Genomic DNA, 23,459 nt, shown 5'->3' with positions numbered 1-23,459 from the left:
CTTCACACACCAGGCCTGGCTATGCCTATCCTTGCCAAATGATGGGTGAGTGAAGTATAATGCCCCAAATTGTGGACAGTAGTGAGCTAACGTCAGCTACCCAGGCAGCTTTGTTACATTTTTAACTGCTGCTCAGCGAAGGACATGAGAATTTAAACCTCCAGGGCAAGACCCAATCACTGAAATCTCCAGCTCAAAGCTTGAAATGTCATCCCTAATCAATCAGTTGTTAGGGATCACAGAATATTTTTTTAGCTTTTATTCTGGAATTGGCTAGAGATTGAATATAACTTGAAGAACGAGAGCTTATCACACATTCCATCAAATTCACTTTTGTAAGTGAGATAACCAGTGGATAAACTCTGTCATGGGTGGCCAAAGTCTTGTTAATTGGACAGAGCACTTAGATGTTGAGTAGAAGATAATTTTTCTAAATTATAAGCAGTTTCATAAGAATAAGTCGACTCTGTAAAAACCTTTGAAAAGCTCTAATCTCTTTTCACCAAATCCCATGAACTGCAGGACTTTCTGGAGTTGTTAATTTAAGATAATAGGAAAAGTTTGTGAACCTGCTGTCTTTGATTTACTTTTCTAGGCTATGAGTAAAATTTATACAAAAATTCACCACCCACATTTAGAATGATTGACAAAAGTGAATACAGGAACCAAAGGGATTTCTGAAGGATAAAAAATTATCCTACTTGTTTCAAAAACATTAAAAAAAATTGTTTCAATTGCTAAGCACTCTTATTTGAGACTGGCCATAACTTGTGTTGCTCAGTTTTGATCTGACAACCAAAAGCAGGTCAGCAAATTTTTGTCTCCACAAACATTCTGAGCTCATGAAAAAAGATGTGAGATCTCTACATGGTGGCCTGAAGTTACACAATTTTGGTCAACTCACAATACATGAGAATAAGTGTAGTGCTTTTGATACTGCTCCTTAAGGTCAGATTACAAGGAAGGCTGACATTAAAATTCTGTTTGAACCATATGTCAGCTCTTCCTTCATGGCTTAAAACATGAAACAAGTTTTCGACCTTCAAAGAATTGAACAAAAACACCATATGTCTTTGACATTTCATGCTCAATAGACAATGTTTTCTGTTTTTCTGTTCTTAATTTTGACAACATTTTATTTGAGGCATACTACTCATGGGACAACATTCTTTTGCTTTTGCTCTCAAAACCAAGGACCTATCAATTAATGTAGAAGATAAAATAGAAATTGATGCTGGCAATATATAACTTAAGCACAGTTACAGAATATGTTAACTTCCAAAGACAAAAATTGAAGAAAAGCCATAGAATGTTTGGCTATCTCCCTCCTTGAAAGATGTGGCAAGGAATCTAACACATTCCAAATATATTCTCTCATTCAAGGATTTAAATTGAAATTCTGGGCTCTCAAGTAAAATGTTTCAAAGGAATGTTTCTGTGGACTCTGCTGTGGGCTTCATCTCACCATATGTTGGGTGTACAAACAGTTCAACAGGGCTCAGTGGCAGATACAGCAGCACTATGTTAGCAATGCCATACTCTAGCTGAAGGATTATTTGTGGTCCCCGTACTTTTTCCTCCATTCACACGGAAGAGAGGGCTCAATCTGTACTCTGCCCTCAGGATAGGGTCATTAAAGCAGTGTGCAGGAGATTGGTTCAAGATGGCGGAGTAGAAGGACGTGCTCTCACTCCCTCTTGTGAGAGCACTGGAATCACAACTAACTGCAGAACAATCATCGACAGGAAGACACTGGAACTCACCAAAAAAGATACCCACATCCAAAGACAAAGGAGAAGCCGCAATGAGACGGTAGGAGGGGAGCAATCACAATAAAATCAAATACTGTAACCGCTGGATGGGTGACTCACAAACTGGAGAACCACAGAAGTCCACCCACTGGAGTGAAGGTTCTGAGCCCCATGTCAGGTTTCCCAACCTGGTGGTCTGACAACGTGAAGAGGAATTCACAGATAATCAGACTTTGAAGGCTAGCGGGATTTGATTGCAAGACTTCGAGAGGACTGGGGGAAACAGAGACTCCACTCTTGGAGGGCACACAAAAGTAGTGTGTGCATCAGGACCTAGGGGGAAGGAGCAGTGACCCCATAGGAGACTGAACCAGACCTACCTGCTAGTGTTGGAGGGTCTCCTGCAAAGGCAGGGGGTGGCTGTGGCTCACCGCCAGGACAAGGACACTGGCAGCAGAAGTTCTGGGAAGTTCTCCTTGGCATGAGCCCTCCTGGAGACCGCCATTAGCCCCACCAAAGGGCGTGAGCCCTCCTGGAGACCGCCATTAGCCCCACCCTCCTGGAGACCGCCATTAGCCCCACCAAAGGGCCTGTAGGCTCCAGTGCTGGGTTGCCTTAGGCCAAACAACCAACAGGGAGGGAACTCAGCCCCACCCATCAGTAGAGAAGTGGATAAAAGTTTTACTGAGCTCTGCCCACCAGAGACACACTCAGCTCTACCCACCACGAGTCCCTCCCATCAGGAAGCTTGCACAAGGCGCTTAGATACCCTGATCCACAAGAAGGCAGACAGCAGAAGCAAGAAGAACTACCATCTTTCAGCCTGTGGAACGAAAACCACATTCACAGAAAGATAGACAAAGATGAAAAGGCAGAGGACAATGTACCAGATAAAGGAACAAGATAAAACCCCAGAAAAACAACTAAATGAAGTGGAGATAGGCAACTTTCCAGAAAAAGAATTCAGAATAATGATAGTGAAGATGATCCAGGACCTCGGAAAAAGAATGGAGGCAAAGATCAAGAAGATGCAAGAAATGTTTAACAAAGACCTAGAAGAATTAAAGAAGAAACAAATAGAGATGAGCAATACAATAACTGAAATGAAAAATACACTAGAAGGAATCAATAGCAGAATAACTGAGGCAGAAGAACAGATAAGTGACCTGGAATACAGAATGGTGGAATTCACCGCTGCAGACCAGAATAAAGAAAAAAGAATGAAAAGAAATGAAGACAGCCTAAGAGACCTCTGGGACAACATTAAACGTACCAACATTCACATTATACGGGTCCCAGAAGGAGAAGAGAGAGAGAAAGGACCCAAGAAAATATTTGAAGAGCACATAGTTGAAAATTCCATAACATGGGAAAGGAATTAGGCACCCAAGTCCAGGAAGCACACAGAGTCCCAGGCAGGATAAACCCAAGGAGAAACATGCCGAGACACATAGTAATCAAATTGACAAAAATTAAAGACAAAGAAAAATTATTAAAATCAACAAGGGGAAAATGACAAATAACATACAAGGGAACTCCCATAAGGTTAACAGCTGATTTCTCAGCAGAAACTCTACAAGCCAGAGGAGAGTGGCACGATATATTTAAAGTGATGAAAGGGAAGAACCTGCAACCAAGATGACTCTACCCAGCAAGGATCTCATTCAGATTCGATGGAGAAATCAAAAGCTTTACAGACAAGCAAAAGCTGAGAGAATTCAGCACCACCAAACCAGCTCTACAACAAATGCTAAAGGAACTTCTCTAAGTGGGAAACACAAGAGAAGAAAAGGACCTACAAAAACAAACCCAAAACAATTAAGAACATGGTCATAGGAACATACATATTGATAATTACCTTAAACATGAATGGATTAAATGCTCCGACCAAAAGACAGAGGCTTGCTGAATGGATACAAAAACAAGACCCATATATAAGCTGTCAACAAGAGACTCACTTCAGACCTAGGGACACATACAGACTGAAAGTGAGGGGATGGAAAAAGATATTCCATGCAAATGGAAATCAAAAGAAAGCTGGAGTAGCAATACTCATATCAGATAAAATAGATTTTAAAATAAAGAATGTTACAAGAGACAAGGAAGAACACTACATAATGATCAAGGGATCAATCCAAGAAGATGATATAACAATTATAAATACATATGCACCCAACATAGGAGCACCTCAATATATACGGCAAATGCTAACAGCTACAAAAGAGGAAATTGACAGTAACACAATAATAGTGGGGGACTTTAACACCTCACTTACACCAATGGACAGATCATCCAGACAGAAAATTAATAAGGAAACACACGCTTTAAATGACACAATAGTCCAGATAGATTTAATTGATATTTATAGGATACTCCATCCAAAAACAGCAGTTTATACTTTCTTCTCAAGAGCACACAGATCCAAAACCTATGGGATGCAGCAAAAGAAGTTCTAAGAGGGAAGTTTGTTGCAATACAATCCTACCTCAAGAAACAAGAAAAATCTCAAATAAACAATCTAACCTTACACCTAAAGGAGCCAGAAAAGAACAAACAAAACTCAAAGTTAGTAGAAGGAAAGAAATCATAAAGATCAGAGCAGAAATAAATGAAATAGAAACAAAGAAAACAATAGCAAAGATCAATAAAACTAAAAACTGGTTCTTTGAGAAGATGAACAAAAGTGATAAATGTTTAGCCAGACTCATCAAGAAAAAGAGGGAGTGGACTCAAATCACTAAAATTAGAAATGAGAAAGGAGAAGTAACAATGGACACCGCAGAAATACAAAGCATCATAAGAGACTACTACAAGCAACTCTATGTCAATAAAATGGACAACCTGGAAGAAATGGACAAATTCTTAGAAAGGTATAACCTTCCAAGACTGAACCAGGAAGAAATAGAAAATATGAACAGACCAATCACAAGTAATGAAATTGAAACTGTGACAAAAAATCTTCCAACAAACAAAAGTCCAGGAAGATGGCTTCACAGGTGAATTCTATCAAACATTTAGAGAAGAGCTAACACCCATTTTTCTCAAACTCTTCCAAAAAATTGCAGAGGAAGGAACACTCCCAAACTCATTCTATGAGGCCACCATCACCCTGATATCAAAACCAGACAAAGATACTACAAAAAAAGAAAATTACAGACCAATATCACTGATGAATATAGATGCAAAAATCCTCAACAAAATACTAGCAAACAGAATCTAACAACACATTAAAAGGATCATACACCATGATCAAGTGGGATTTATCCCAGGGATGCAAGGATTCTTCAATATACGCAAATCAATCAATGTGATACACCACATTAACAAACTGAAGAATAAAAACCATATGATCATCTCAATAGATGCAGAAAAAGCTTTTGACAAAATTCAACACCGATTTATGATAAAAACTCTCCAGAAAGTGGGCATAGAGGGAACCTACCTCAACATAATAAAGGCCATATACAACAAACCCACAGCAAACATCATTCTCAATGGTGAAAAACTGAAAGCATTTCCTCTAAGATCAGGAACAAGACAAGGATTCCACTCTCACAACTATTATTCAACAAAGTTTTGGAAGTCCTAGCCATGGCAATCAGCGAAGGAAAAGAAATAAAAGGAATAAAAACTGGAAAAGAAGAAGTAAAACTGTCACTGTTTACAGATGACATGATACTATACATAGATAATCCTAAAGATGCCACCAGAAAACTACTAAAGCTAACCAATGAATTTGGTAAAGTTGCAGGATACAAAATTAATGCACAGAAATCTCTTTCATTCCTATACACTAACAACAAAAGATCAGAAAAAGAAATTAAGTAAACAATCCTATTCACCATTGCAACAAAAAGAATAAAATACCTAGGAGGTAAAAGACCTGTACTTAGAAAACTAAAAGACACTGATGAAAGAAATCAAAGATGACACAAACAGATGGAGAGATATACCATGTTCTTGGGCTGGAGGAATCAATATTGTGAAATGACTATACTACCCAAAGCAATCTACAGAGTCAGTGCAATCCCTATCAAACTACCAATGGCATTCTTCACAGAATTAGAACCAAAAATTTTACAATTTGTATGGAAATACAAAAGACCCTGAATATCCAAAGCAATCCTGAGGAAAAAAAACGGAGCTGGAGGAATCAGACTCCCTGACTTCAGACTGTACTACAAAGCTACAGTAATCAAGACAATATGGTGCTGGCACAAAAACAGAAATATAGATCAATGGAACTGGATAGAAAGCCCAGAGGTAAACCCATACACCTATGGTCAACTAATCTATGACAGAGGAGGCAAGGATATACAGTGGAGAAGACAGTCTCTTCAATAAGTGGTGCTGGGAAAACTGGACAGCTACATGTAAAAGAATGAAATTAGAACACTCCCTAACACCCTACACAAAAATAAACTTAAAATGGATTAAAGACCTAAATGTAAGTCCAGACACTATAAAACTCTTAGAGGAAAACATAGGAAGAACACTCTTTGACATAAATCACAGCAAGATCTTTTTGGACTAACCTCCTAGAGTAATGGAAATAAAAATAAATAAATAAATAAATAAATGGGACATAATAAAACTTCAAAGCTTTTGCACAGCAAAGGAAACTATAAACAAGATGAAAAGACACCCCTCAGAATGGGAGAAAATATTTGCAAACGAATCAACAGACAAAGGATTAATCTCCAAAATATATAAACAACTCATGCAGCTGAATATTGAAAAAACAAACAACCCACGGCTTCCCGGGTGGCGCAGTGGTTAAGAATCCACCTGTCAATGCAGGGGACCCAGGTTCAAGCCCTGGTCTGGGAAGATCCCACATGCCGCGGAGCAGCTAAGCCCCCATGCCACAACTACTGAGCCTGCGCTCTAGAGCCCACGAGCCACAACTACTGAAGCCCACGCACCTAGAGCCCGTGCTCCACAAGGGAAGCCACCACAATGAGAAGCCCACACAACACAACAAAGAGTAGCCCCCGCTCGCTGCAACTAAAAACGAAAGCCTGCACGCAACAACAAACACCCAACGCAGCCATAAATAAATAAATAAATAAATAAATAAATAAATAAAACCCAATCCAAAAATGGGCAGAAGACCTAAATAGACATTTCTCCGAAGAAGACATACAGATGGCCAAGAGGCACATGAAAAGCCGCTCAACATCACTAATTATTAGAGAAATGCAAATCAAAACTACAATGAGCTATCACCTCACACCAGTTAGAATGGGCAGCAAATGCTTCAAATGCTGGATAGGGTGTGGAGAAAAGGGAACCCTCTTGCACTATTGGTGGGAATGTAAATTGATACAGCCACTATGGAGAACAGTATGGAGGTTTTTTAAAAAACTAAAAATAGAATTACCATATGACCCAGCAATCCCACTACAGGGCATATACCCTGAGAAAACCATAATTCAAAAAGAGTCATGTACCCCAATGTTCATTGCAGCACTATTTACAATAGCCAGGTCATGGAAGCAACCTAAATGCCCATTGACATATGAATGGATGAAGAAGATGTGGTACATATATACAATGGAATTTTATTCAGCTATAAAAGCGAACGAAATTGGGTCATTTGTAGAGATGTGGATGGACCTAGAGAGTGTCATACAGAGTGTAGTAAGTCAGAAAGAGAAAAACAAATATTGTATATTAACGCATATATGTGGAATCTAGAAAAATGGTACAGATGAACTAGTTTGCAAGGCAGAAATAGAGACACAGATGCAGAGAACAAATGTATGGACACCAAGTGTGGACAGCAGGAGTGGGGTGGTGGTGGTGGTGGTGGTGGGATGAATTGGGAGATTGGGATTGGCATATATACCCTAATACGTATAAAATAGATAACTAATAAGAACCTGCTGTATAAATAAAATAAATAAAATAAAATAAAATAAAAAATAAAGCAGTGTGCAGATGGGGAAAAAACAGAGTCAATTTTCAGCTTCTGAGTTTCAAAGTTAACTCTGGAAATACATAGGAGGCAATAGCTTTAAAGAAAAAGTTTTTGTATCTCAAAAGGCCAGATGCTGAAGGAATCAAAGCATAAAGTTAATGCCAAAAAGAACATATTTGGAAGAATACATAAGATATAAGAGCAAATTTCTTTTGCTCCAGTGATTTTAAAATATCCCTCTGAAATGGAGGTGAAGCTGAATTTGAGAATCATCAAGTATGAGAGGGTGATGTGGGCTCTGAGAAGAGGTAAACATGGGGCAACAGAACCCCTATAGGTTTGGGGTCCCAAAGTAAGGGGGGGACTTGTACCCTACTTCCCATTATGAGCCCTGGAGGTGGCAGCCTTGCAGGACTCCCACCCCACTACATAGTGTGCAAGCTTTAGCAGAGAGATGGCTAAGTGGATGACAGTGCTGGAGACAGAAACAGTTAGCTGGTCACAGTCCTAGTGTAGTGTGGTAGAGCAGGGCAACATTTTATAAGCCCCCAAAAGGGTGGAATTTAGATGAGGAAGAGCTGGTGAACTTGAAGAGACCTCAAATGACAGATGACGGGATTCTAGAAATAAACACAGGTATTAGCCACAGACAAGATAGGAAACTGGGATGTCCAGCATGTCATCATGGAGGGTTGACAGTGACCAGGAACTGTCACTGGACTACAGACCATGACATTTCAACAGATGCAAGCATGGATAGATGCCACATGAGGGCCAGGCTCTACCCACGGTACTCTGCCTTAGTGCTATGTAATCCTCCAGAACTGAGATGCAACCTGGGAGAAAGGGGAGAGGGAAAATTCTGAACTGCTCAAGATTGAATGACCAATGGCCACAAAAAGGATTTTGAGGTGTCAGGAAAGTTCCATTATAGAGAATATATTTGTACTAAAATTGTCATTTCTGCACGTTTGTGGCCCAACATCTCATACTCACTTCACGTATAAAAGTCTAACTTGAGTAGATCAGCTGCTGTCTAACTAGATACAGGAAGCAGTCACTAAGTTTCAAGATTACAGAGGGAAAGAGAAAGACTGACACCTGAGGAAGGAAGCGATGTTATTTCCAGTCTTGTAATGTAGTTTTTTCCATAGTTACTTAACATATCAATATTTGCTTGTCTGATACAGGATTTGGCAATCCATGGCTCCTGGACCAAATCCAGCCTGCCGGCTGCCTATTTTATAAAGCTTGCCAATTAAAATTGTTTTAATATTTTCAAATGGTTGTAAACAAATCAAAAGAAAATCATATAAAATTCAAATTTCAATGTCTGGAAATAAAATTTTATTGGAAAATAGCCACACCTATTTGTTTGTGTAAAGTAGCTTTTGCATTACTATAGCAAAATTAAGTAGTTACAACAGACCATATGACCCTGACAGCCCAGTATTTTTGCCATCTATTCATTTACAGAATAAGTTTGACAACCCCAGATCTAGTAGCAAACTCCCCGGTTGAACAGTCAATAGAACATCAAATATGTTTGCTAGGATTCCCTGGCAGTTGGATATTAAATTAATCAAGCTGTTGCTTAATTTGAGTGAGTTATTGTATGTAAAAGTCTTAGGAGCAGAGTCTGACACATGGTAAGCACCATCTAAGTGATGGCTAGTCTTCTCATTTGTGATCTTGCATAATTTGAAATTATACCTCTAGCTGCTGCTAGGATTTACTTCTATGGTTTCAATATTATTATTTTATCTTTTAAACTTGAAGAACCAAGTTTCTATTCAATTTGCTGTCAGTTAAAGTAAAAAGTCATCTAAATGTTGCAAGTCAAACCAGTAAAAGTCAATCATCATGCCTTGTTTACTCTGAAATATGAACCTAAATTATGAAAAGATGTCACTACTGTTCCAATATTGTTTCCAATAGAATAATAATGGTAACAGTAGTTAGCATCTACTTCATGCCTTCCAAATGTTAAGCATTTTAAATGCGTATTTTCACTTAACTCTAATGACATCCCCACAAGGTAGTGCTATCCCCCGTCTATAAATGGAAAACTTGGGCTCAGAAAGACCAAGGACCTTGCTCACAGTTGTGGTTCATAAGTGGCAGACCCAGATCCAAGTACTAGTCTAAATCTGTGGTCTTCCCTCTAAACCGTATGGCTTTTTCTTTACAATTTCTAGCTTCATGTATCATTCACTCCTCTACTTAGTCTTCTTTCGAGAAAAACTCCCATTAACAAGATGGTTAAGGAGAGCTAGAAGTCTAATTGGTGACCAGAAGCAAATTTAATTCTGTGAGCCAAGACCCTGTGTGGTAAGGAAACTCGCAGCCATGCCCTCTTCAGCACCGCTTAATTGCCTCCTGTGGGAAGCAGCAGTTGGGGGTGTCCACTGACCTCCTGTGGTGGCAGTTTGGAATACAGCAGAGATGCCCTTACTGGCTGAACCTGACCGGACTGACTGTGCAGCAGCCCGGTGATCCCGCGGAGGCGGGAGAAGAGGGGGTGCTCAGAAGCAGCCCTCGGCTCCCTGCCCTGGAGGCACAGAGGGCAGGGGTCTTGGTGAAGGTCTTTCTTGAAGGCTACTTGAGGAGGTTTGGATTCAGGATTTGTTCCTAGTGTCCAAGACTTTGATAAGAAACTTACAGAGGCTGATGCTTACCTACAAATCGTTTTGTTTTTTTTTTTTAATTGAAACACCTGATCCTTGGGTCATTTGCATTCTTAATTTATTTATTTATTTATTTTTGGCTGTGTTGGGTCTTCGTTTCTGTGCGAGGACTTTCTCTAGTTGCGGCAAGCGGGGGCCACTCTTCAACGCGGTGCGCGGGCCTCTCACTATCGCGGCCTCTCTAGTTGCAGAGCACAGGCTCCAGACACGCAGGCTCAGTAGTTGTGGCTCACGGGCCCAGTTGCTCCGCGGCATGTGAGATCTTCCCAGACCAGGGCTCGAACCCGTGTCCCCTGCATTGGCAGGCGGATTCTCAACCACTGCGCCACCAGGGAAGCCCTTACTTACAAATCTTGATAGAACAGTTAAAGCTTTTTGATGACAAACTTCGAAACTGCAAAGATGATGAACGGAGAAAGAAAACTGAAACTCTAAAAGAAACAACAAATAGCATGGTAGAATCAATTAACGCTGTTGCTGCAGATCGCTAAAGACCAGTGTAATGTGGAGAAGCATGCAGATGGAATTATAAGTACTATTAATCCTGTAGATGCAATATATCAACCTAGTCCCTTGGAACCTGTGATCAACACAATGCCTTCTCAGACTGTCTTACCTCCAGAACCTGCTCAGTTGTGTAAGTCAGAGCAGCGTCCATCTTCTCTACCAGTTGGACCTTGTATTAGCTACCTTGGGACATCATCAGACTCCAACACCAAACAGTACAGGCAGTGGGCACTCACTACTTAGTAGCAGTCTAACTTCTCCAAGCCATGTCAACTTGTCTCCAAACACAGTCCCAGAGTTTTCTTATTCTAGCAGTGAAGATGAATTCTATGATGCGGATGAATTCCATCAGAGTGGCTCATTCCCAAAGCACTTAATAGATTCCTCTGGATCTGCCTCAGTCTTGACACACAGCAGCTCAGGAAATAGTCTAAAGCACCCAGATACCACGGAATCACTTAATTCTTCCATGTCCAATGGAACAAGTGATGCTGACCTTTTCGATTCACGTGATGATAGAGATGAAGAAGGGGAGGCAGGGTCGGTGGAAGAGCACAAGAGAGTTATCATGCATCTGTTGTCACAGGTTAGGCTTGGAATGGATCTTACTAAGGTAGTTCTTCCAACATTCATTCTTGAAAGAAGATCTCCTTTAGAAATGTATGCAGACTTTTTGCACATCCGGACCTGTTTGTGAGTATTAGTGACCAGAAGGATGCCGGAGATCGAATGGTTCAGGTTGTAAAATGGTACCTCTCAGCCTTTCACGTAGGAAGGAAAGGATCGGTTGCCAAAAAGCCATACAACCCCACTTTGGGTGAGATCTTTCAGTGTCACTGGACATTACCAAAATGATACTGAAGAGAACTAGTTTCAGAAGGACCAGTTCCCTGGGTTTCCAAGAATAGTGTAACATTCGTGGCTGAGCAGGTTTCCCATCATCCACCCATTTCAGCCTTTTATGCTGAATGTTTTAACAAAAAGATACAATTCAATGCTCATATCTGGACCAAATCAAAATTCCTTGGGATGTCAATTGGGGTGTACAACATAGGACAGGGCTGTGTCTCGTGTCTAGACCATGATGAACATTACATTCTCACATTTCCCAATGGTTATGGAAGGTCTATCTTCACAGTGCCCTGGGTGGAACTAGGCGGAGAATGCAATATTAATTGTTCCAAAACTGGCTATAGTGCCAATATCATCTCCCACACTAAACCTTTCTATGGGGGCAAGAAGCACGGAATTTCTGCTGAGGTTTTTTCTCCAAGTGACAAGAAGTCTTTCTGCTCAATTGAAGGGGAATAGAATGGTGTAATGTATGCAAAATACTCAACAGGGGAAAATATCTAGTTTTTACAGATAGCAAGAAGTTGCCTATAATCAAGAAGAAAGTGAGGAAGTTGGAAGATGAGAATGAGTACAAATCCCGCTGCCTTCGGAAGGATGTCACTTTCAACTTAGAAATCAGAGACATTGATGCAGCAACTGAAGCCAAGCACAGACTTGAAGAAAGACAAAGAGCAGAAGCCCGAGAAAGGAAGGAAAAGGAAATTCAATGGGAGACAAGGTTATTTCATGAAGATGGAGAACGCAGGGTTTATGATGAACCATTACTGAAACGTCTCAGTGCTGCCAAGCATTAGGTTGGGAAATGCAAAGTTTGCTCCTGGTGACCAGGGCAGAGGCACAATGAAGTAACAATCTTCCTTTGGGAGAACCTAATTCACTCCCTTCTTATTGCAGTGGTTCCTATCTCAGGGATACTGGACTTTCTGATGCAGATGAACAATTGAAGCGAGAAAAGCTTCCCTTTTTCCTGTTCTGTGGCAGTTACAATGTTGACTTTGGTCTTGAGAAAAACTTCAGGTTTTGAAAACAAGATGACTGCTCCTTTTCCAAATCCCACGTTATAAGTCCCAGTCTCAGACTCTACACTCTAGTATTGCTGTTGAGATATACAACATCTGTTTCCTAGTTCATATAATCTTGGGTTTTATATATACATATATATAATATAGGTGATGCCAGATTTTTCATAAATATACCATCTACTGTAAATACTGGTTCCTCTGAGTTGTTTTAGAAAATTTAGCACAACATATTAAAATCACATGTTAGGAAATTTCATGGTCTCACCTACAATAACTTTTATTTTGGAATTGAACTATTATTAAATTGTATCTAACTCTGGACTACAGTTTAATTATACTCAGAGCTTCTTAAGGCTTCATAAAGTAATTTTTCCAACAACAACAACAACAAAAAAGATGCACTTACTGATTTGTCTTGTGACATCCAGACATGATTTTCTTGACCTTTGCTTGCCAGGAAGGTGCCATGACTGCTGTTCTTTCCAAGAGGATAGCTTGACTGAAAAGATTAGTGAGCCCTCGCACCCCTTGACTTTAACAGGGAAGCCACCTATTCTTTGCTGGACATTTTTGTTTTCATAACCCCATCTCTTTGATCCCCAATAAGTATATTTTGGGCATCACAAGCTTCAATATTGTCTTCAAAAGTTCACCATTTAAAACCTGAAGATAACATAATAGTTTCAACCTAATTTTCTAAATTAGTTAATTTATTAGCCCATCTGAGAGTATATTCAACTGATAATTATTTTCTTCCCTCACACATACTGCCTCAAACTGAATTTGCCAGTCTCTGGTGGTGTGTTAGGGACTTTTCTCTCTGCCAAAGTGAGATTTTTTTTAAGGTGTTGATTAATAACCACCCCCGTGTTTGAGGCTTTATAATACCCCACACAATTGTTGCTTAATAAATCTTTCTTGGCTGCCTCGGAACTTTTTTATGATCTTTCCAAATATGTTTAAACAATTTGATTCATTTCAGCCTAAAGTTGAACAACAAAGTCATGTGCTAAGCAGACACAAAATGAAGAAGGTATCATCCCTGTCCTGGGGGTGCTTTACTAGTCAGAATGGTACTAAGGTAAAGACTCAGTGCTTGCCCTCGAATATACTAAGTATATGAGTTGAATTGTGCCCCGACCAAAGATATGTTAATATCCTAACCCCTGGTACCTGGGCAAGTGATTCTGTTTGTAAGTAGGGGTTTTGCAGATGTAATCAATATAAGATGAAGTCATTAGGGTGAACACTAATTCAATATGACTGGTGTCCCTATGAGAAGAGGGAAGTTTAGACACACACACAGGGAGAACGCCATGTGAAGACAGAGGCAGAGATTGGAGTTCTGCTGCCACTAACCAAGGCACACCTGGAGCTGCCAAGAGCTGGAACAGGCAAGGAAGGACCCTCCCTTAGAAGCTGTGCAGGGAGCATGACCCTACTGATCCCTTGATTTTGGACTTCTAGGCTCCAGAACTGTGAAAGAATAAGCTTCTGCAGTTTTAAGGCACCCAGTTTGTGGCACTTTGTTATGGCAGCCCTAGGAAACTAATGTCGTGGATATACAAGTCCTATACACAAATGACTATGGCAAAAAGTGAGGGTGCAGAATCCTAAAAGTGGTATAAAAATGTGAGAAGACTCAGAATTGGGAATCAAGAAAAGTTTCCTGGGGCAAAAATACAAGATCTAGATATGTAGGAATAGTAAGGTTGGGACATCTGGAAAGGGGGAGCAGGGCTTTCTAGATAAAGCCTTCAATTGCATGGATATTGGCTAGCAAAGGGATAGATAAGAGACCTGCAACTGCATGGATATTGGATAGCAAATAGGAGAAGCACAGGATGATGAGGGAAAGGGAGACATGAATAGGTAAGCTAGAAGGACATTTGGGACTAGATGGGTGTGAAGGGTTTGAATACCAGACTGTGGAGTTTGCTCTTAAGGAAATAAACCATTGAAGGCCTTCGAGGAGGTGAGTGATAACACTAGGACTCTGTTTTAAAAAAAAAACAAAAACTACTCACTTTTTGTAGGATAGGTTGAAGAGGAGAAAGATTTGGAGGCAAGGAGACCAGTTAATAGGCTATTACAGTAGCCTAGGATACAGGCAATGAGGAATTGATCTGTCAATAGGATAGTTGTAATGATAATTGAAAGGAAAAGAAATATGAATGAATCAGAGGTACAATGGATATCACTGGACTACTAACTTGGACTTGGGAGATGAGGTGCAGGCAAGAATTATATCTGTTCTCTCTTGCCACAATAATCCTATGTAACAAAACCTTAGTGACATACAACAATAAACTTTATTTTTGCTCATGTGTTTATGGGTTGGCTGGATAGGCCCACTATCTGAGTTGGGCTGGTGGAGGGGAAGAAGTCCTGATTCAGGCATCTGCTGACCTTGGCCGGGCTCTCATACATCTGGGGCCCTAGCTGGGACAACAGGGCTGACTTGCTCTTTCCAGCATCTCATCTTCTAGCAGGCTGGGGCAGGCATGTCCTCAAGGTGAAGGCAAAGAAGCAAGAGCGTGAGCAGAAATGTGCAGTATGTTTTAAGACTCTATTTGCATCATATTGGTCTCACTGGCCAAAGAAAATCACACGATGAAGCCCATGTTCAGAGTGGGAGGGGACCACAGCAGTTCAAAATGATTTCAGAGTTTTGTGGGAGGAATAATAAAACTGTTGTCCTAATAAAGTCCTAGTCTTCCTTCAAAACTCAATTCAAGCGTCACTTCTGTAAAATCTTGCCCACAGCTCTTCTGGGTTATCACTGCTTCTTATATTTCCGTTATTTAAATGATCATGCATTATATTTGCCTGTTTTTGTGTCTGCCTCCTTATCCTTAGTTGTGTCTCCTCGACGTCATAGGCCATACCGCTCTGCAGTCTCAAGGTCTAGGTTCAAATGCTAGCTCCATACCTTACTATCAAGTTCCTCTCTGGGTGTCTCTATCTGTGAAAGGGGAATACAAGCAATGCCAACCATAGTCGTTGGTGTGAGAATGATACAAAGTAATGTGTGAAAAGCCCAAGAAATGTTAATGATTGTTAGGATTATATGTCATTATTTTATTTTCATTGATAAATGCTCTGTGCAGTTCTTAACACATAAAAGTCATTTTTAAGTCTTTTGAATAAATTAACTAACAGATGAAATATATGGGATGAAGTGGGTGCTACTGAACATGAAAGACAACAGGGGGATATTTCATGGAATGGGCACTAAAGAGGCAAAAGGGGATAGAATTAAGAGAATCAAAGGAAAAGTTAGGCTTGGAAAGAGAAAGGACTTTTTGCCTGACTAAGTATATGTATTTTGAAAGTCTTCCTCGAAAATCAAGCATTTTAACTAGGCACAGTTGTAGTTTTGGTTCTTGATCTTGTTTTTTGCTGTTTTAATATGGTTAAAGGTACACAGGGCACATCAGATGGGACTTTCTCAAGTTCACTGAGGAGCAAGGAAAACCTACCTATCATATCCCGATAGCATGTTTGTTTTACCTTCTAAATGTAATGGGACATAGACAGTATTTATAAAGGTCACAGGCTGTTTCTTAATAAACATGCATCATTTGCAATATAAAGAGAAGAATTACATCTTTACAGATATTAAAAGACAGGCTCTTCACCAGGTTTTACAAAACACAGCAGATAACTGCTTTGCTTGTCTTGTTTAAACAGTCGCTTTCTTGACTTGACAGCTGGGGCACAGTATATTTATGCCCCCATGTAATTGGTCCACACTGCTTACAACTAGATGAGGAGTAAATAAAGAGAAATATACTTAATAATGAGCTGCTAGAAATAATAAAATTTAATACAGTACATGAACTGTCAAGGTGTCAGAGTCATGTGTTAAAAAGCAGTATCTAAAATTAAAAAAAAAACAAATCTAGTTATTAGTATCCAGGAAAAGAGCACTGGGAGAATGGGAAGTCATACTGTACTTCCATAGACTTCATATTTTAGAATAGGATTCCTATCAGAGTTAAATGTGTGCCGTTTCAGAATTAAGAATAAGAGAAATTTAGAGTTGAATAGGAAATTAAAGATTCCTTTCATTTGTCTGATGAATAGTGTTAGAGACGCCAGGGGATTTGCCCAAGGACATGAAGAGGAAGAGCCAGGTAGGATTGTGCTGGTTCAGTTTTACGGCCAGCATTGAGAAGTATCTGGTGTTCAGTAAGTACTTACCCAGAGAATAACCAACTAAATAAAAATACTTGATTGAAACTCTTGTATTCTGACTTATAGCTCAAACATTAAACATAATTGTGGCTTTCTATTTTGAATGAGAAATTATAAAGAATATGTAATATGCCATCATTTTAAACAAGAAATTGTTTTTATTTCTCTTTAAAAATGCTCTTTAATATTTATCCTAACAATGTCTAAGAAAGAAGCTAAAACAGGAAAAGTGCAGTATTGAACTCAAGGATAATTGGAGCTTCCAAAAAGGATCATTTTAAGTGAGTCCACCTAAACTGAAAATGAATAATTTTATATTACATTATGAAAAGAGATCAACTATCTTTTAGTCTTGAAAACTGAAACGATGAATCATGAAAATAAGTTGATTTAATTTGTATCTTTACAGTTCTTGTTATAATTGCAATTTTGCACTAATTTTTAGAACAAATCAACAATGAATCAAGTTTGTGAACCAGTGAACCAGTGAACCAGTTTCACTGGTTTGTGTAAGAAATATTTTTTCTAAGAAAACTGTGCTATGGCACATTCTACCCTTCAAATTTGAATTTCATATCACAGATGCAGAGAGGCTCATTTTTGTTTTCCAGATTCACCCCTTGATCTTTTGATTTTCAAATCATTCCCTATCGAAAGCCCATCACGTACAAACCATGTTGCTTCTCTCCTCTGATCTGAGCCTCACATTCAACTGGCCATGTTTGTATGAGAGTCAAGCAGTTTTCCCAGGTAACTCTGTAAAGCTTGACTCTTGCACTTTCACTCTTCAATCAAACTGAATTGTATTGTTGGATAACATAAGCACCTGATAATCTTCAAAAAACTGACTGATCATATGACAAGATGCTGACTGACACCCATACCGGTGTTACAAAAGGAGGGATATTCGAAGGGGCAGTAATTTTCTTGGTGCTTAGTTACTAATTAATATTTTTGTATTTTGACAATTTGTCCTCCTTAACACAACATGGCTGTTAATTTTCAGATAACAAATAAATAAGTGGATAATATTTTTGAGCATTTATATAAATTATATAATGTTTTTATATAAAGTTCCAGGGAATAAATTGGTTGTGTCCAAAATATCACAGACATCACATTCAAATGGAATTTTCTGAGAAGCATTACTTTTTGAATTATCTTAGAATGATAATCTTGCCTCACTTCAACATCTATAAGCACAACTGTCTAAAGTCTATTATCTCTACCACACCTGACTTCTCAAGATTCACCCATCAAATTAGTTTTTACAGAAAGTCTCCACTTTGCCAATTAAATGAAGTTTAGAGTCCATAAGAAAAGAACAATTTAAACTTAAAGAACATGGTATTTCTTCCATCAGGCTCTAAGAATAAAGCTTTCCCCACCTATTTTCAGTTTTGACTTCACTTTCTGAAGGTTTGAAAGTGATTTCACCAACAGATGCGTACTCATTGACACTGCCTTTTTGGGCGAGATAAAAGTTATACTATGTAGTTTTTACTAGTATTTATATACTTTATATAAGATTATGTACATTAGCTTCCTGCCCTAAACTGCAGTTTAAAAATGACAGGCTGACTTTTTAACAGTAGGAATCATAAGCCTTCAAATATCTTAAATGACTCCATACTACTTACATATATCTTGACTTAATTTATCATAGCCAAAACAAACATAGACTGTAAGTTGAATAAAATAACCTTTCCCCCTTCCTTATATAACTTATCTAGTTGTATAACTTACAGAGAAAGACAACATTACAAGAGTCCTAGTTCATGATTTATTCAAATACTAAGAACCATAATCCTAACAGCAAGAAATGCAAATCCTTGTGATTATTCTCTATTCAGTACAGGGAAAAAATACTTTCTGACCAGTCTAATTTGTATGAATTCTGATAATACAGTTTCATTTATCTTTCCACATAAATTTCAATATAAGTATTCTGAAAGCCTTTAAAAAAATTAGTATACATGCTATAAAAATGCTTGACTGGACACACAACATTTTTACATTGGCAATAATATTTGATGAGCTTTCTCATAAATATGAAGAACCAGTCTCTTATTTCAACTTAAATTAACTGCAATCCAGCAAGTATTTATTAAGCACCTGCCTCAAGGTAGCAATTGTGGAGATGTAAAAGATTATAAGATTTATTTTCTCCCTCAGATTATAATCTGTGTAGGAAATAATGTTTATAGATATGAAACTATCACAGGCTTAAGAGAAGAATTATAGTTGGCTCAAAATTGAGTGACACCCCCCCATAGACAGCTACCTAGGTGCCCTTTTAATATTTAAATATAATAACTTTGCTTTTTCTCATGTACTATGAAAAACCCAGGAACCACTCCAGTAGCTGAGAATTATTGGTGAGGCATTTCCCCTAGTGTCCTTTTGCTTCAGTTTTCTGATTCTATTCTTTAGCAGTTTACACTTGGCATCTCACTCTGTAGCCGCTGCCCTTGGTCTGCACAGCTTTGCCCCCCACTGGCCGTTGCTCTGATCCCTTCACTCCTCCAGAATACCATTGACACAGGATGAGTTTTACTTAAGATTTGGCATGGTGGAAGGTGCAGCTTTCAGCATAGGACAGACATTCATTTAAAACTAAGCGCGTACATTCTTCAGCCTGTCCCAAACGTGGCTAACTGTTCATTGTCCGTGCTTCCCTAGAGATATTACCTCAGCTGTATGTTCTCAGGCTCCCCTGTCACCTCTTCTTCTCCGGTATTTCCAAGCTTCCTCCCCTCTCTCATACACAGTCTCAGGTAATCCATATTCCTGCTCTTTAATTTGAAGAATCTGGCACTCCTTCAGTAATCCATGTTACAGGGAAGCTTCACTATTCCTAAAGAGTCTATTGGGTTTTTTTCCCTAAAAAAAGAATCATCTCCCCTTATATGAAAATTCCACTTGTCTAGTCTATGAAAAGTGGTTGTAGTCAGTTCTTGCTTTGCATATAATTTTGTATCTTCATAATTACATGAGCAAGTGAGAATCAGTAAGAAAGAGCTCTCCGCAGGCTGACTTGTCCATAAGGCTTCGTGGAGGAAATGGGAATTGCGTCAGATCAAAGGGTCATTGGTATTTGAGTAGATTGAAAAGAGGAAGATATTCCTACACAGCAGAAGAAACAAATAAGGGTTGAGATAGGGAAGTGTGCCTGATTCATGTGGGAGAGTGAGAGGAGAGTTACTTAACTAGAAACTGAGACGTGGTGAATAGTAGAATATGAACTCAGAGAAATAGTTTGGTAACTAGTTATAGCATAAACTAGAGAGTACGAAAAAAATTTAAACTTGGAACAATAGAAAACAAGAAATAGAGGCTTTGTGGGATTCCTTAACAGAAGTGCGACATGGTAGATAAATATTTGGAGAAGGTTAGTCGTGATGTAACAGAGATGGGTTGATGGTATGAGAGCCTGGAGGCAGAGACGTCAGTTTGTATGACATGGCAGTAACTGTGAGGGGAGGCTGAGGAAATGAGCCAGCCTGGTGATACTGGAAGGGAGGAGACTTGTGAGAATTGAGAAATAATGCAAAGGATCCACCCTGCTTAGGCTTAAGGCTGCTGACCAGCAACACAGCCCCGATGCATTTAGCGATGAGCTGGCACAAGGAAGTGAAGAGGAGAGTAGGAGGTATTTACCCTCCAAACTACAGGGGTTGTATCAAAGCTACAAGTTAGTGGTAATTTTCTACTCAGGTTGCCTCTCAAGGCTTTTCCTTTGTATCTCTCCAAACTTATGCTAATATAATTGCTAATATAATTACGGATAATTTTAAAATATGCATATATTTTAATCTTTTACAAACAATTTTTGTTGTTTTTTGTAACAAAGGTAATGAATGTTGATTGAAGAAAATGTATAAAAGAAACATAAAATCAAAACATTAATGATCCACCATCTATAGATATACCCTGCTAATATTCTGCCGTTAAATATACTGTATTTTTAACAGATTAATGCATAACACATCAAAGTCGATTTTGTCTTCTGCATAGTTCATATTGCTTTCTAAACTATGGCTTCTAAAATTTTTTTAAAGGACAAGTTTATTAAGCTTTCTGTCTTTCGTTTTCCCCATTTAAACCAATAAAGAAAAGAATACTTGGCACTAGTATTGCCAGGGTACAATGGTTAAAGAAGGGAAACTGGGAAGACAAAGCAAGTTTCTCAGAAAGAGCTTCATTAACAGAAATGTGTTTCAGGTTTTGTGATTCCATTCTTTCTGGCCCATGACATTAACCTTCTCAGAAACTTTATGTTTTCAAATGATTCATGTTTAATAAAGATAAGCATTGGGAAAGTACATTGAAGGCAAAAAAGATATCTTGTACGCTGAATTTACACTGACCTCAAGATCCATAAATATTTGTTTTTTAGGCACTAGATTCTGAAGAGAGGTTTTCGCTCTGCCACTTAGGTAGCCAGGAATGAAAAAACATAATAAAATAACACTGTTTGAAACCAAAGACAACAGAATATTCTGGGACATCATTTATTTTGTTTAGTAACTCTAGCTATAGAAAACTTAGCAAATCCTACAGAGAACTATTCCTTAGAATGGAGAACTATTTTCTGTCCATAAATAATGACATTATTTCTGAAGAGAAATGACTTGCCCTATCTTCTAAGGGTTCTAAACATAGCCAAAAGTCAATTTAAAACACTGCTATAAGTTATAATGTTTTTAACAGTATAACCTTTGCTTTTCTAGTCTCAGGTCTGACAATAAGACATATTTCTTACTTTCAAAAGTTGTATAGACCTTCACAATTTCCTGGAAATAAGATGTCTAGGAAGAAAGAATGAGCTAACTTGGTAAAGTAACTTGGGGATTTGAGATAAGATCCGGTGTGTATTTGTCAATGACTAGTGTGTTGACCTTACGAAGGTCATTTAATCTCTCTATATTTGGAACTTGATGTTAATATGCTTTCAACCATTCTTCTCATTTAGCTAAGCCATTACTTACATGGAATACTAGAAAAAATCAAAGCAACAATGGTTTTTAAGCACAGAGCGTGTAAAAGACTGTCTACATGCTAAGCATAGTTACCCACCCCTCACACAGGGAAGTCAAGCTGTTCAACCCACGGGATGGCTTCACTTTGCACATTTGAAAATGGACTCCTAGTGATCTAAGAGCAAAACAAAATAGCCACATGCTTTTGACCTTTTCAGTACTCAAAAATGCTTAGGAGCAATTTTAACGGAGTGATACTATGGATAAATTGCCTTGAACAATTTCACTTCTTAGAAAGAGGAGGAATAGGTCAAAGCAATGCACACATAGTTCTGCATGAATATCCATTGACACTTTCAAATTGGACAGAACTTTCAAGGCATTATCTTCAGCCTCCTATTTACCTTCCCTTCCCTTAAAGAGGCTTATGACCCCAGTACTTTGTACCATGCAGTGCTTTTATTTCCATGAGTTGAAGAGGGCACCCATCCTAGAATACATTCTACCCAGACAGGGAGGTCAGAGGATAGGCAAAAAGAACTAGCTGCAAATTTGTTATCTGGTTCTGTGACTTCCAGTATAGCATTAAAATTCAACTTTCTATTCTCAGGCAATACCACTATTCAGAGTTGTACCCTATCAACTTACAGTTTGAGAAGAGGGCCACTTATTGTTCATACATTGTGAAAGGAAACAAAAGTTAGGTCACCAGAGGGCAATCGGTCTATTCTTATTTTCTGATAAGCAACGAACATTTATCGAGCACCCACTGTATGCCCAGTGCTGTGCTTGGCCCTGCTGGGAAAACATAAAGATACGTTAGGTCTCTTTCCTCAAGAACTTTCATTTAATTATGAGAAAAGATGAAAATACATCACATAGGGGCTGCTTAGCAGACAAAGTGAGGTCCAGTGGCCCAGCAGCCTCAGTTCACCTGAGGCTAGCTAGAAATATGGACTTTCAGGCGCCGACCTAGCCCTACTGACTTGGAAACTGCAGCTGAACAAGATCCCCAGCTGATGCACATGAAAGTGTGAGAAGTGGTGACAAACAGAACAATGTTTTCTCCCCCCACAAATCTATGCTACAACATTAGAGGTGGCCACTGGCCCAACCGCACGCTGAGACTATGAATGGGCACGTTCTTGGAGGGCAAGGAATCATTTAAATGAAATATGCCTAGAAAGCTGGAGAGACATAGACAGGCTTAGCAAAGAGGCTGTTGTTCATTTTTAGTCCTACCAGAGTACAAAAAACCAAAAAAGCTCATTATTTTATTTAGCTTGCTATCGGTAAACCTCTAAAAGGTAAAAATGACTTTAAAGGGAAAAAAAATCTATTGTCTAAAATTTATTTACATTAATTTACTAGGCTAAAGAAGATAGTACCTGGAGGTTATTCAACTCTATTTATAAAAGATTTTGTGATTTAGATTAAGATTCTTGTCTCCTTATTTTTTTCTGGAATTAGCATACCTCTAGGACATATCAACAAAAAGAGACATATCAGGAAGGATTTTACTCAAAGGACAT

At 38.8% G+C, this 23,459-nt stretch overlaps 2 long non-coding RNA genes and 1 pseudogene across 3 annotated transcripts in view; 2 read left to right on the top strand and 1 right to left on the bottom strand.

Annotated features, from left to right (window-relative positions):
* LOC309627634 overlaps window positions 1-23,459 on the bottom strand; it is a 1,075,643-nt gene that overhangs the window by 809,489 nt on the left and 242,695 nt on the right. The window lies entirely within an intron of this gene.
* LOC309627625 overlaps window positions 1-23,459 on the top strand; it is a 308,607-nt gene that overhangs the window by 120,206 nt on the left and 164,942 nt on the right. The gene's annotated exons all lie outside the window — the stretch shown is intronic.
* Window positions 10,556-15,386, top strand: LOC309627565 (oxysterol-binding protein-related protein 9 pseudogene; annotated as a pseudogene). The gene has a single exon. The product of its transcript is annotated as an oxysterol-binding protein-related protein 9 pseudogene (transcript).

The sequence above is a fragment of the Balaenoptera borealis genome (genome assembly GCF_965194805.1).
Source record: "Balaenoptera borealis genome assembly, chromosome: 4".
NCBI lineage: Eukaryota > Metazoa > Chordata > Mammalia > Artiodactyla > Balaenopteridae > Balaenoptera > Balaenoptera borealis.
This window is presented reverse-complemented; position numbering and strand designations above follow the sequence as displayed.